The sequence below is a fragment of the Euprymna scolopes genome, chromosome 1, assembly GCF_053919585.1.
Source record: "Euprymna scolopes isolate OS-2025 chromosome 1, ASM5391958v1, whole genome shotgun sequence".
Classification (NCBI taxonomy): domain Eukaryota; kingdom Metazoa; phylum Mollusca; class Cephalopoda; order Sepiida; family Sepiolidae; genus Euprymna; species Euprymna scolopes.
The window spans coordinates 11,336,563-11,351,562 of record NC_136482.1 but is presented as its reverse complement, the minus strand read 5'-3'; the positions used below and the strand labels follow the sequence as shown (position 1 = coordinate 11,351,562).

Below are 15,000 nucleotides of genomic sequence, written 5' to 3'. Positions count from 1 at the left end.
ATATATGTGTATTGTCGATATCTCTATCGATCTAGTTATCTATCTATCAGATTGGCGTGGTGAACGGGGAGGTGTGAGCTGTGGTTTGGTATATTGTTAAAACATGTCGAAGTCACATCAAACTTGGTGACCGATCAATTGCACCGGAATAGTCTGACAGCAGACGGAAGTACATGTATGTGATCACATGGTTGTAGTTAGCTGAGAAAAATAGTTGGAGGTGGATTGAGGAAGTCAACAGAAGAAGATGATCTGAAAGGGGTATCTTTTCAAAGGAGCGGGAGCGTTTCAAATGTGGGACGTGTAAGAACTAGCCACCGAAGTAAAGATCGTCGATCGCTCCTCTGCTAGACGTAATGACTGGGAGCGAATAAATAACTATAAAAAAAAACCCATGGCATGCGTTTTCTTGTCAAGAGAATAAACTCCCTCAAGATGATAGAAGAACCTCCAGGAAAAATGCTGACCAGCAGAACCAGGTTTGCCACATTTATGTATTCGTGTTATATGTCAACACACACACATACAAATATACCAGGTAAACCAAGTGCAAAGGAGATTCAAACAATTGCACTTAAAGGGACGGTTAGAATCTTAAAAAGATCTCTCGGTTGGAGTGTCTAATATAGCAGGTGTATGTTTGCCATCTGGTAGGATGCCCCATCCCTGGCTTAAACAAAATGATAAGAAAAATGAAAAAATAGAGACAAAAAGTTAACTACATACACGTAGACGATCACCGAACAAAAATAGACTGCAACAAAATAACTTAGGGTTCAAATACCACCATATACATTTAGTGACACATACACACGTTCAGATGAACCTTCGTCACATACGCAGTATGTCCATGCAGTGTATATACACACTCAAACCCAACAATACAACATACGTTGATTTGGCCATAACGTAACATGCATAGGATAGCGTATAAATGTCTTGAATCTGGTAGCATGCGCCACCCGAAGCTTGAAGAGACTAAGAAACATATTTAAATATATATATATGTGTGTGTGTGTGTGTGTGTGTGTGTGTGTGTGTGTGTGTGTAATGTTTGGTTTTTTGTCGCACTGATATTGATATTAATGGTCTATTTTTTTTCTTTTTAAAGATTATTAAAACAGACTGTTTAATATATTGAGACATGAATTTAATATAGGTTATCTTATTTGGATATTCCTTTGAAAAACAAATTTTGATTAATTAATTTATTATTATTTATGGTTTCTTATTGGATACTTGCTTTCATTTAATTATTACACCGAGTTCTATTTATGCATACATATTTACGTAGCATTTAAGATGAAAATTTCTAGCACACGCCCCCCTCTCTCTCTCTCTCTCTCTCTCTCTCTCTCTATACACTAGCGTACCGCTCGTTATTGAGCGGTCGTAAAATACGCTTTGATGTGATATTTTAATTAATGAAGATTTTGTATTTATTATTATAGTTCTAATATTCTATTCATTATTATATTATATCTAATATATAGTGATTTAAAAAATAAACGAAATATGACTAGGGAACAAACATCAAGAGACCAAAGATTGACAGAGGAGTTTGGTAGATACCGTTTCCCAGACAGACAAACAGTCAGTGTCACTGGAATATATATATATATATATATATATATATATATATATATATATATATATATATATATATATATATATATGAAAATTTGGAAATAAATTCAGTAAATTAAAATAAAAATACGACAAACTTATTTCAACAAAGAATACATTTATATAAAGTTTTTTCCCTTAATCCATGGAATTTCAATAAATTGCTCATCTTAGTGAAAAAGCTTTTAGCAAAATAATGTTGATCGTCATAAATTTGGTTATTTCGCACATAGATTGAAAACTAAAAAGCTTGCATGAAAAGCCTAAAAGCAACCAAGATTAAAATGGATATTCAATTTTGTCGTTAGGTTCTAGAAAGAAAAATAGAGACTCAGTCCTAAGATCCAAGAAAGGTATACTTTTTTGAAGAGTTTTTAATGTTCAAATGTATGCATATGAACATTAAAAACTCTTCAAAAATTATACCTTTCTTTCAAATGTATGCATATGAAGCGATCCATAAAACTTTAATAATATTGTTTACGAAAACCGAACTACAATTATTGAGGTAGAAGTTTATTCTCAACTATATTCATACCTGGTCGGACAAGAGAACAACGTTCGATGCACTCAGTATGAAATGTAACTTATTTGACACATTGTGTTATTTATTGTCAAATTATGACTTCAGACGGTCAGGTTACTGGGAACGGTTTCGAAAAGTTGCCAGTTTTGTTCTTGGCAGCGAGGGAACAAGAAAACGTTTTAAAGATGTAGCCATGGAATTGCAAAACTCCCCCTCCCCCCAAATGATATCAAATGTGTGCTTCACTTGAACTTATCTATATATCTATAAAAGTGTAAATGTCTGTCTGTATACATTCCCTACCCTACCAAACTACTTTGTCAATTTTCGGTCTAGAGACTCGAGATTTGACATAAGGAGTATTGAGATTTGGAAAAATCTTTTAAATCTGATTTCGGACAGAAATTTGGCTGTCAAGGGGTCAAAGTTCAACGATTTGACCATGGAAAACTCTACCAAACTCCTCTTGAACACTGATGTATAGTGATGAATCCAGTGTGACGAATACAGTTCACACCATACCATCATTTTGACTTACTATTTTTGGTACATTCTCTAAAAGAAAGTAACCTCTGGCACTGACATAATGATACTACTCCTGTCTTCGTAGCTCTTTTACTTTTGGGCTAAACAATAAAAAGTTTTAGTTTTGGAACGACTCTTGTCTGACAAAACGTCCCTCGGATGCATGCGCACACCATCATTAATCGATGTCAAAAATGCATTGATAATAATGGTGACGACGTAGAAAAATAAATTCTGAAGCACAAAAGATCCTTCGTCTTAATGGTAACTTTTTAAGTTTTTGAGTTAATAAAATATAAGGCTTTAATTTTGAAAGGACTCTGGTGGTATGCTTGTTCATACAAATCAACATCAATAACAATTTTCTCGAAATGCATAAAATATAATGTTTTACGCAATAGGTCGACTATTATTGAGAGCAACAAAAACACTCCTTTTAAAAAAAATGTTATACCGAAGTGTGGGAATAACACCACTTTATTATTTATAACTCTATTTGCGCTTATTCCTCCTTTTATAATGCCGAGTCCTTAGCCAGTATCAACTTTTAAAATGTTAGTATGATTAAACTCATTCTGACTATTTTAAATGGACGTCATGACATTACTGAGCATATCCCTAATGTTAATGTTACCCCTCCGAAAAACAAACAAACGAACAAACAAACAAACAAACAACTGATGAACTTATCAATATATCTAGAAAAGTGAAAATGCCTGACTGTATACATTTCCCTACGAAACTACTCTGTAAATTTTCGGCCGAGAGACTCGAGATTTGACATAACAGGTATTGATATCTGGGAAAATCTTTTAAATCGATTTCGGACAGAATTTTGGCTGTCAAGGGGTCAAAGTTCAACGATTTGACCTTGTAAAACTCTACAAACTCCTTCGACAATTTTGGGTCTAAATAGTTGAAATTTTAAATGTAGGTTACTTGGACATGGATAAAACTTTTTAATTTGAATTGATCCCCAAAAAATAAATGTTAAGGGGTTAAAACTGGGGTCAAAGTTAAAAATAATTGACCTCTGCGGACTCTACCAAATTACTCAGACAATTTCTGGTCTAAACATTTGAAATTTTACATAAAGTGTATTCAGAGATAGGACAAGCTTTTTAATCGATTTGGATCGAGAATTTGAGCTACTAAGAGGTCAAAGTTCCAAAGATTTGACCTTTGCGCTTTCTTGCAAACTACTTATCCAATTTTGGGTGTAAACATTTTAAATTTATACATAACGGTTATTCAGATGTGCGGCAAGCATTTTAGTCAGTTTTGATGCGAAAATTTAACTGCCAAAAGGTCAAAGTTGTAAGCGTTGACCTTTGAAGGGTCTACCAAATTTCTCCACCAATTTTGGGTCTAGAAACTTGAAATTTTAGATGTAGGTAATTTTGACATGGTTAAAACTTTGTATAATATGATTTGAGACCAAAATAATAAATATTAAGAGGTCAAAATTAAGGTCAAAGTTAAAAAAACTCTTCAGTCTCTAAGAAATTACTCAGACATATTTTGGTCTAAACGTTTGAAATCTTACGTGAAGTGTATTCACACGTAGGGCAAGTTATGAACAGTACATAGGACCCGAGCAAAGTCGGGATGAACTGCTAGTCTAATATAAATATTAATTCAAATTTAAACGCAATAATTTTTACTCTATATATTTACTTTACTTCATTTCACAACTTGTGAAGCATAATTGGTGGAGTAGATAAAGAGGTATATTGGTGGTCTAGGATGTCAAGTTCGAATCCACTAGGTTTTACAGAATTACTTTGATTTATAGTGATAATGTTCACAAAGCCCCTGCTAAAAGTATCTGGTTCTAGAAAGACATTGGAGAAACCAATGGCAACTATTATATCGAGTTGATATCTACGATACATATTATACGAATCTACTAAAACACGCTTCGTTAAAGTTTTAGAAGAAAACAGACATCTTTTTCTTTTCTTTCTTTTGCATTAGATTAAAGAATGGGTCGGCGGTAGAAATATATGAATTTGGCGAAACTCACAGAAAATGAAAGATGGAAGTTTGCCCAGAAATCTCTAATGCATTCGCCACAAAATAATTGGAAGAAGTCAAAGCGAATAAAATTTTAAAACTTCATCTATTTCGATATAAATTGCTTTCGATATTAAACAAACGAATAATGCCTTGATCGAAATATAAAAAAGAAAAAAAAAGATCTATGATTATACTAACGCTGAATTATACAACGTTGCCTTCAATACAAATTTTCCAGATTTTAATCATGTATTCCAAAATATTCATAGGTTTACATAAAGGGTATTCAGAGATAGAGCAAGCTTTTTAATCGGTTTGGGTCGAAAATTTGAGCTCCTAATATATAAATGTATGTATGTTTGCATGTCTGCCTAAAATTTTCGACAGAGGCAACAGATTTTCACAAGATCAGTATCGTTCTGAAGCTCGACCTTTCAGACGACAAATACCGAAAAATTGGCTAAAAACATTAATTTCTTCACGCTTAACTTGGCACATTTCTATTTCGATTATCTAGCCTTAATTTAAACCTACGTCACCTCCGGTTTGGGGGTGGTCTTAAGAGCGAAGACATCACGTTTTTTTCCGTTCTTTTCCTCCTTCGCGGTACGACTACCACTTTTTTTGCTATCCCCCACCCAAACACCCGAGCAACGCCGGGCACCGATGCTAGTAATAATATAAAGCATATAAGTATAAACAGACAAACTAAGATGATAAATAAATACGTATATATATATATATATATATATATATATATATATATATATATATATATATATATATATATATAGGAATACATAGATATACATATCAATAGATATAGGAAGATTAAAAGAAATAAATAGATATACGAATATAAAAACCTACAAGACCTTCGTCCGTTTGTCTATTTTGTTCATACGTAACACGCGGTTGGTTTTCTGAATTGCTATAGCTTTCTTATACATTTATTTACCAGTAATGCTTTAAGCAAACTACCTTTCTATTTTACATATAAGCATATTTTTATATGCATATTAAAATATAGGTTTTAGGACTGACTTATGTTTATATAATATATTTGGTTATAGTCAACACTGCCTCCTTTGATTTCCGGTTTTTTGCCCTGTGAATAAAAGACGGTGAAAAGTAAGATATGATCTCCTTTAATTGATGACTGTTTCTATCAGATAACGTGAGTGTCCTTCCTGTCCATTTGATGCCTAATTATTCATTCAAGTAGAAAGCAAAACCGGAAGACAACATTTACTATAATTAACCATTTCAATTATTCTTATTGGCCGTAATTTGTAATTCATTCAAGAAGTTACTCATGTCTTGTAAGTTTCCATCTATCACGCTCACTCTTTCACATTATATATTGTTTGACCCCAACACTTTCATTTTATACCCATTCATTCTTCTTAATATTTATTAATGCCCAGAAAAGCATTCACAGCATGAAATCACCTTGCTACAATCAAATCGTTGAATCTTCGTTTTTCCTTCTATGGAAACAATGTATCACCTACTTGAAGTTCTTAGCACAGAGAAGGCTAATTTGCTTGCCCGTCGGTTTACCTCAAACTCTACATTCGATCCAGCAAACACCTCCTTCCCAGATTTTCCTCTTTGAACAAAAACCACACTAGGTGATCTAAAAATCACCCCTTCTCAAGTACATGATATCAGAAAAAAAAACTACACACCTCAAAAACATGTGGACCTGATCTTATCCCGGCTGTAAATTCTGCGCTGAGGTTGCTCCAGTTCTCTCCAAACTCTTTGACAAATGCCTTAACGAATCTTGCCATAACTAATCAAGCTCTAGTTCATAGCCTTACAGCTGCTAAATTTCTGTCCGACAAACAATGTGAGGTTAGAAACATCCGTTCTACTGCAAATATCTGTAATCTCTGAACGTATATACTATGCACTGGATAAAGCAGGGAAGGCTACGGCAGTAGCCCTTGATATGTCTAAGGTCTTGACAGGGTATGACACGATTGTCTTCTCATGAAAATCAGATCATATGGTATCACTGGACGAACACCTTACATAATAAAATTCTTTCTTAAATAAGAGAAAAATCCAGGTTGTCCTCGATGGTTGTGCGCCAAACAATATGATATAAATGCGGGTGTACCTCCGGGGTCGACCATTAGACTTTTATTATTCCTGATATTCATAAATGACCTCCTTGATAAAATTGTCTCTGAGATGGGTATATTTGCTGACGGCACCACAGTCTATAACAGACAGGAGGGGAAAACTAATGAACACGTAACTAAGACAATAGCGGAAACCCGAGAGGAGAACCTCAAGTCTTTGGTGAAATTGGGACAAAAATGGACGGTTACATTAAATGCTACCAAGACTGTCCTCTTTTCCTTTAATAACTACAAGAAACCTTCTCAACCACTAATGGTCATGGCTAATGATACATTACCTGAAAGTACTTCATTCAAAATTCTCGGCTTAATGTTCACGGGGAACATGAGTTGGAACAGATACATTAAGCGCATTGCTAAGGCTGCTGCAAAAAAGGTGGGCTCTCTCTACCATTCTGTTAAGTTACGCCTGAAAGTATCGTGTACGTCTACAAGACTACCATTCGTCAACGTATGGAATATTGTTGACACATTTGAGCTGGTGCATCTGCTACTAGTCTCTCCCTCTTATACAGGGCTAAAAAGAGAGTCGTCAACCGAATGGGTCCCGCACTATCAGCTAGGCTTCAATTGCTGTCCCATCGACGAAATGTTGCATGCCTCTGCCTGTTTTACAAGTATTTTAATTGTAGGTGCTTCGACGAACTACAAACTGTTGTTCCCTCTCGACGTAAGTACCTCCAACAAACCCGACAAGCAGCAGAATCCCACCCTACACAGTAGAAATCCTTAGATGCAAGAAAGTTTTCTACTCTAATTGTTTCTTCCTTAGGACTGCTAAACTTTGGAATTCCTTTCCGAGTTTCTGTTTCCCTGACTGTAATGACATGCAGTAATTCAACTATAATGCAAACGGACATCTTGCTAGTCAGCTTCCTACATAGTACCCTTACAAATTATGCCCCGGACAGTATTCCCTACATCAGATTAACACTGTGCCTTGTTTAGATTGAAAATCTAATAATAAAAAAAGAATGCCATCTGTTGTACAGAATACTACGAGAGCACTCCCAAACTGACTACAACATAGTCTTCTTCGTACCAACAAAAACTAACCTTCTTTTTGATAATCAATTATTCATCCCATTCCACCCATTGCTTTTAATGCTCTCGTGGTTGTGTTTACTGTCTAATTTGAAGTTTCTAACCTGTAGGGTAGAACGTGAAGAGTAGAAGTGAATTTTAGGTTTACTTCCGCCAGCTTCGCTCAGTTTCTTTTCTACTTCTCATATTCCATGAACGGAGAGATTTGTGAGTCAAGAGCAAACATTTATTGTCAGTTAGATTTATTTTTTTTAAACTTGAAGTAATAGTTTTTAACTCTTTATATCAAGTGGCTTTATGCCTTGTTTGGATCAATTTTCATTAAAAAAAAAAACATTATATTCGAGTGACATCCGGGCCTTTATAAGTTGTGATCAATTAGTAAAAAAAAAGACACCCCCCAAAAAAAACAAAGCAATTATAGAAATTTAAAAAAAGTAGATAAACAAAAGAAAAAGTTCATTAGTGCTCAGTAATTTCAGAGAATGTTTAAAACAATAATACGGCATAAAACAAAAATGTAATAAAAATAAAATATTACGTCATAAGTGAAAAATACATAATAGTGATCCTCATTAAATCCCCAGCCATGTTGAGTCTTCCTGATAACATATTCAGTCTTGACAGACTATAGATATCCAATGAAATGATGCCTACACGTGGCAAGCGTGGCGCAATCTCCAAACTCACCTCTCCTGAGTCGGCATGGTTCAATTTTAGTGGCAAGTAGAACTTTATGACGACTGAAAACAATGCCGAGATAAGCAGAGAGCACATACAGCACCTAATATACAAAAATAGTCACTCATCTGGTACTGGCCATGATAAACGTTGTTTAACTTCGTTAATCACGGTTCTTGTAGAATCGAGTATTATATATATTAAGAAACCCACAAACGAAACAAAGAACAAATTTTACTTTACGTCTCACACAATACAAACACCCCAGGACTATTTACAGACAACAAAACACAAAACAACAAGCTAAGCAAAAAATAAAACAACAAGAATTATGAAAAGCAAACGGATTCTAACCTCATCCAAACTCAATTAACGCACAACACAACGTGTTACAAAATACAACAAAATGATGTGGAGTTTGTGACATAATAATAGACATACACATTCAAAAACTCAACACAAACATTCAAAATAAAAATACCTAGACTGCACCTCAAGAAATGTAGCGCATGCACTAAAATTCACTTTATGTGACAAATCCCATACAGACACCATCAGCAATAGAGTGACCGTATATAAAAGTATAATATAAAAATCGCAGAAAACAGAACCTTATGTTTTGCAACACATATATACATGCAGTGAAAATAACTGTAGCATAATTCCAATATTTAAAAACGATGATTACTATTACTTACACAGGGAAACTATGATAAAGTTCACTTCCAAATTGAACAAAACCTAATAATAACATGTAAGCAAACGAAATGAAAAACATTCATGCACACGCACGCCGATCCATGTGTGCACATACGCATACAAATCAGAACAGATACTTTGAAGCGCACTCACGCATGAGTGCACACGCATATACAAAATGTCCTTTGTCTCTAATTTAACACATTGCTCATTATCAGCTTAATTTAACTAACTTAGATTAACCACGTCAAAGAAATAGAGCATTTTATTTTTATTTTATTTATATTGTTATGATCACGCTTCACGTAACAAAAAGAAAATTAATTTAAGAAAAAAATGAACAAAGTCCTCTGGGTTCGATACATTTTGTCTGAACAAAAGGGTATAGAAGAGACTCGTTCAAAATCAGGAAAATGCAGAACAGACAAATGAACAAGGTGTGAAAGCAACAAAAACACAAACACAAGTGATAAAGTTTTTCCTTCTTTGCTCACCTTTTGGGGCTAACCACCCGGAACGAAAAAGGCCCAGAAAGTGCACCACGGCCTCATGACCTCGTCAACTCGCTAAATCATCCTTAAGGGATAAAGAGGTGTCGATATCTGTTAAGCGTTTTCTTCGACTTTCTCCACCTTCTCCCCTTCTCCGTACACTCTCTCTTTCTCTCGCTACACGTTCTACCTCCATCCCTCTCTCTCTCTCTCTCTCTCTCTCTCTCTCTATTCTTTTACTTCGGCGATAATTAAAACAAATAAAACAAAAAAGCAAACAAACAAACAAAAACAAAACAAGATACACTCCCCGCCGGCCTAAAATTAAAATTCCGAAATTTCTCTTTAAAACACATATATTTTAAGGATTATGTGACAATATTTTATTATATTTTCATGAATATCGCTGTTACGTAGTATTCAAACATTATTTTTTATTCAATACTGTATAAGATAAATAAAGACATCTTATATAATAGCACAGACCACAAAATATACCACGTAGAATATTTCACCCAAAATTTTATGCGGAAAATATTAAATCAAGCCATACAAAAAACAACAATGGCTAAAATATTATCGTTATTTATTTAATTATGACTGTTTTCAATACAAAATATTATACACGGTCGAACGATAAAATTGTCGCCTTAGAAAAGACAGCATGATTCAATTTTCCTTTCATGAAAACACTTCTTTTTGTTGCAGCCCATCTAGTAGTTGGTCAGTTTTGTACAAATTCAAAATTCGATAGGAACCCTCTATCATGTCTGAAAGTGGCAAAATGTTCAACGAGCAAAATCAGAGATGCGCCGCTGTACAACTACTGATCAAAGTTATGACGACAGGACCATTACCAGCACCCTTAAAATGCAAATCCGGATGGTTCAATGCTTGAGTGCGCAGCTCAACGAGGTTTCCGGCCACAGTTATGGTCTTTAGTGTGGTTTTAAGTAAGGGACCATATTATGCCACCTCACATTTTCGAAGTCGGCTTGAAAGTAAACACCAAAGTGTACCTGGGAGTGCTGAAGTGTTTGGTGATCCCCTGGTGCAGAAAGGTGGCCACTGGCAGATCCTGGGTGTGGCAACAAGATTCGGTGCCGGCCAACAAGTCGAAAGAGACACAGGCTTGGCTTCGGAAGGAATACTACGACTTTGTACCCTTCTTTCACTCCGACCTGAACCCGCTTGATCTATTTCGTTTGGTCATGCGTTGACACCATCACCAACATGATTTCATACAACACTAAAACCAGCCTGATCGCCGCCATCCGCCGAGTATTCGCCGAGCTACTGCCGGCGCTTGTGAAAAGGGCATGCTCCCAGTTCCTGCTCCGTATTGTGGCGGTGATTGAAGTTGAAGGAGGCTACATTGAATAGATGTCAGCTCTACTACATAATCAATTTACATGAATTGATTTTTCAATACAGTGTGTAGTGTTGTTTTCTTTATTTTATCGTTCCACCTTGTTCATGCCTAAACGAACTAAAACGAAAATAAAAAATAAAAATAAATTTAAATTTAAAAATCAAAATTAGACAAAAACAGTTGCCAAACACAGGACATAGCTTATAAAACAATGTCCATGATTGAATTCTACTAGAAAATATACGTTGGCTTGTGTTTGTATATGTGTGCATTTATGATATTTATCCAAATGTATGAGTATATATATATATATATATATATATATATATATATATATATATATATATATATATAAAACTACTTAATTTACTCACATAAAATTAATATACGAACGTATAGATTTATGTGTATACTTTAAGTATTTACTTAAAAAGTGCTCAATACGTAGGTAGAGCTAGTTAGTAATTTATAAAATATATATGGCGATTAAGCTACACTGAATATTCCGCGTTTCATCCACTCTAGGACCCCTCAGGCTTATGCATAAGCCTGGTGAGTCCTAGAGTGGATGAAACGCGGAATATTCAGTGTAGCTTAATCGCCATATATATTTTATAAATTACTATATATATATTTATATATATATGCGCATATACACCCGTATACACGGATCAAAACAGACAAATTAAAGCACTCACAAACACGCACCCTCACACACAAGCGCTTTCCGCACACACTTGCACTCTCTACACACATACGCACACACAAACTCCCTCTCATAAACTTCAACACACACATATTTTTAAAATATAGCAACTCAGATTAACATCCACATATGCATACACAATTCACAGATATGCCCACCCTCACACACGCAAGAATAATAATAAAAATTGAAATATAAACAATCACCGACGCACCCACAATTCTAATTTCCACTGAATAAACTCAACCTGACTCCAACCTACCCAAGCCGTGGGCCAAGTTGGAAGGAACGGCAATTGAAAAAGACATTTTACTTCGTGAGAAAGATACAAAATTTTTTACCACAAAATATCTGCTGAGAGCGTAAAAACCCTCTGAAACGCGTTATGAACAGTTAAAATTATAATTCTTTATATATATATATATATATATATATATATATATATATATATATATATATATATATAAGAACGGATTTGCAAAGTGAAGTTATACAACAGGTTTTTATTGTCCGGTGGAATAGTCCAAAGATGGGTGCCCCTTAATCCCCGGAGTTTCAAAGAATACTATTACTTCTCATCAGAGGAAATTATTAGCGAAATATCTTTATGTATTTGCTGGTAGCTGCAGCTGCATAGGTTGAAGCTTCAAGTTTTATGATTTGCACTTAAGGTGTAAATATGTGAAACTGTTCATGTGGAAAGTTCATTTAGGGTTTACAGTTACAAAAAGGTGACTAAACGTATTTAAGGATGTCCGCTGTAGAAAATGGTAAAGATTTTCCGGTAAGTTAAGCGGCCTGTGTTCGTTTCAATGGTTGAAAAATTTAAAGTAAATGGTCAGAGAGTTAGGATTCCAAGGTGTTGAAGCCAAAACCGCTTCCATTTGGCGAGGTGGAGAGTTGAGCTTGAGTTAAACAAAGGAAAAGCAGAAAGCTGGGAGTAAGAGGGGAAATAAAAGTAAAGGAAGGGAAACGCAGGGTAAAATCTGGGTCACTTGTCATGGCAATGCGAGTCAGGCGTGTGGAAATGTGGGTCACTCCTCTTTATGGCAGTGCTTGTCGGGGAGTGGGGATAAAGCTGATGGTTAGATTTGAAATCTAGGGTCATTATGGAAAAAAAGGATTAAGATGATGAAAGGGGGAATTACTGTGTGGGGATATATTCTTAGCAAGTAGGGATATATTATATAGACATTTATTTGAGTTAGCGAAGTGGATTCTTAATGAAATTAATGTCAGCGTTTGTATAAGGATTGTAGGCACCGCCAAAACTGGGGGGGGCAGGTCAGTACTTTTTGACGGACCGTCTTTTTAAAAATCTACCAAAAATCAGGTAATTATCCGATCAATACGAAATTTTCAGCGATTATTAAGAGAAGAATGAACTTTATAACGGTGTACTTATTTTTCATAAACGATATTTATATATATATATATATATATATATTTTTGCTTACAACCCCTCCCCTTGTTTTGAAGTGGGAACAAATATGCTTAAAATAATCATTTGAAACCGAACAAAACATATTGTGTTATTGTAAGGGACAGAATTATAGATTTAAAACAAAATTGTTTGCATACTTTATTTTGATGTCTGAATATCAGAACTTCGATTGTGTTTAATTATCCCGCTTTTGAGTTTTGAAGTGTGAAATTCGATGAATATGTTAAGTAAAATAATTAATTTAATTTAAGCAAAACCAAAAAAAATGTTTTTAATATTTATACGAAAAAAAGCCATTTTAAAATCTTTGATAAATAAATTAACAATTTTTTTTTAGCAAGCCGAATAATGCATGACCATTATTAAACAGGGCATGCTTTGAAGAATCGATACAAAAAAAAATTCGATAAATATTGTGCCCTTTGTGTTAAAAATAGCATCATTTTTTTCGATCCCGTTTGAAAACGTTTGCCGCCTTTCGACTACGGTGGACCAAACGCGCTGAAATAATTTTTTTTTATGCTGCTTTAAATTGCCCCCCCCTCATTTTGGGGAGCCTGGCTCCTACACACATACACATTAAAAACCAAACTCATACAAATGGTCACCCATCTGGTACTGGCCAGCCTCAGCTTAATAATACATTGAAATTTTCGTCACTGAAAAATAAGTTTTTTTGGCCTGTTTGGTCTTCCATAGTTTGCTTCTTATCAAACGCAAACGTAAACAGTGTCGATCTAGACTCTAGATTGACGCGAAATAACTGGTTACATATATGAATAAGTGGAATTATTTGAAATCCAGGTACTTATATTATAATATTTTTGCATATTCTCTTAGAAAATCATCCTAAATCTTAGTTAGACAATAAATAAATAAATTAATTATTTCAAAAACCTTTTTTTTTTTTTTAAATATTTAAGTACGTTTTTTGTGCAAGACAAAAAATGTCAATTGTTAACTTTTTGGGAAAATTTAACATTTAAAATTTAATTAAAAATAGTAGAAAAAGTTTTACATTATTCTGTTTTCTATATGATAAAATTCAGGGTTTTATCTTTCTGGAAAAAAAAAGTTACTCAGAAATAATGGATTTTAATAAATGTAATTTCGTTTTAAAAAACAACAACAACTTGATTTTGCGGCCATTTTTGGCGGTGCCTAGATTAAAGAAATAGCTTATAGGCAAAGAATCCTGCAGCTCAGGGGCTAACTAATTGGGAGAAAAAGCTGAAGAGGTGGGTGGCTAAAATACAATGGGCCTTTCATATCGCTAAGCCTTGGAGAGGGAAAATGAAGGAGATTACGAATTAAGATGGGGAATCACTGAGGTGGCGGGCCTAACGGTTGAGCAGGCTGTCGAGGTTGAGGGATCTGGAAGTTGCTATATTTATATTTGGTCCCAAGTTTACATTGGAAAATCAGCTCATTCTTGGTGCTTATTAGATTTTTACCTGGGGCAATAAGCATAGTTGGCAAGATTTGGAGTCTGGGGTGTAGGACTTTTTAATGATATCCAATTTAATGGAGAAATTACAGTTTTCCGATCTAAGTTTGCTGATTAGAGTCTTTAAAGAGGTGCCCTGGTTGATATCTGTATTGTTTTTTTGAAGAAGTGTGGTTGGATATTTTCAATTTTACTAAGGTGGAAGTAGAAACGATGTAAGTGTAAATTTTGGGAGTATTCTTTGAAACTCCACGGATTAAGGAGCAC

The 15,000-nt window shown here is 34.6% G+C and overlaps 1 protein-coding gene across 1 annotated transcript in view; it reads right to left on the bottom strand.

Annotated features, from left to right (window-relative positions):
• LOC145278789 (short transient receptor potential channel 7-like) overlaps positions 1 to 15,000 on the bottom strand; it is a 570,160-nt gene that overhangs the window by 1,306 nt on the left and 553,854 nt on the right. The gene's annotated exons all lie outside the window — the stretch shown is intronic.